We start from the raw sequence: 1056 nt of genomic DNA on the forward strand, positions 1-1056 counted from the left end.
TGAAAAGAAATATTTTTGACTATTCTGATGAATCCTACATAGACTAAATAGTATTGAAATTTAATGAACTAGACAAAAATATAGAAAAGGTACTATATATTTATTACAAAAGATTCATATTCCTCTCTCTGTGTGTGTGTGTGCGTGTGTGTGTGTGCATGTGGGCATGTATGTGTATACAGTCATACTTCCCATTATGCTACATCTTGAGTCATTTTTTCACCACTGGTAAAGTTATTTATCATTTGTTTAATGTGTTATCTAAAAAATATTACTCAACCAGAAAGGTATTTCACTTTGTACATTAAAAAATTATCTTTAAAGTCTTTGTGAAGGGATGTGTAGTGATTATTTCAATGGCCTGTTAAACATACACAAGTTTGCTTGAATCATTAATGTATGCTTCTCAACCAACAGTTGGATATATAGTCTAATAGAACCCTAGTGAACTATGAATATTACATGTCAAGAGTGAAGTTAATACTCTGATCCCTCACAATTTAGCTATGTCTACCATACATGTGCCCAGAATATTTACTATACATTTAAGCTGAAGAGAATTATTCAGTCCCAAGGACCATCCTTGACTTGGAGAGGGGTTCTTGAGGATATAGTGTTTAGTAGCAGCAATAAATCATGGGGACAAGCTGACAGCTCTGTGTTTTCTTTGAGATGGCTCCCTAGACAGTTCTCTGCTATAGACAACTCATTCTTGCTAGAAATCATTCTAAATGCTCTCTTAATAGTTCATTAGTCATGCAACCAAAGTCAGGAAAGGTGCTAGAAAAAATTCTTGGATTTTCTGACCAAAGTCAGAAAACCTGCTAAAAAAATTCTTCTTGAGTTATAAGACCAACATCATAAAATCTGGAAAAAAAATTCCTCAGTTTTCTTACCAGAGTCAGAGAATCTTTCAGACAAAATCCAAAGAGAAAACTTCAATAGCTCTCCAGAAAGCTCATATCTTGCAGACCAAAAGTCTAGTCTTTGATTTAAAATTCAATCATTTACCTAAGTTCCCTTTGATTTCTCATGAGTCAGAATTTTATGATCTTA

At 33.2% G+C, this 1056-nt stretch overlaps 1 non-coding gene across 1 annotated transcript; it reads right to left on the bottom strand.

Moving 5' to 3' along the window:
* Window positions 1–793: 793 nt before the first annotated feature.
* LOC120094434 (U7 small nuclear RNA) lies at window positions 794–855 on the bottom strand. Its single transcript, XR_005488749.1, has one exon. It is a non-coding gene; the product is annotated as a U7 small nuclear RNA (small nuclear RNA).
* Window positions 856–1056: the final 201 nt, after the last annotated feature.

This window comes from Rattus norvegicus, chromosome 8 (genome assembly GCF_036323735.1).
Source record: "Rattus norvegicus strain BN/NHsdMcwi chromosome 8, GRCr8, whole genome shotgun sequence".
Lineage (NCBI taxonomy): Eukaryota > Metazoa > Chordata > Mammalia > Rodentia > Muridae > Rattus > Rattus norvegicus.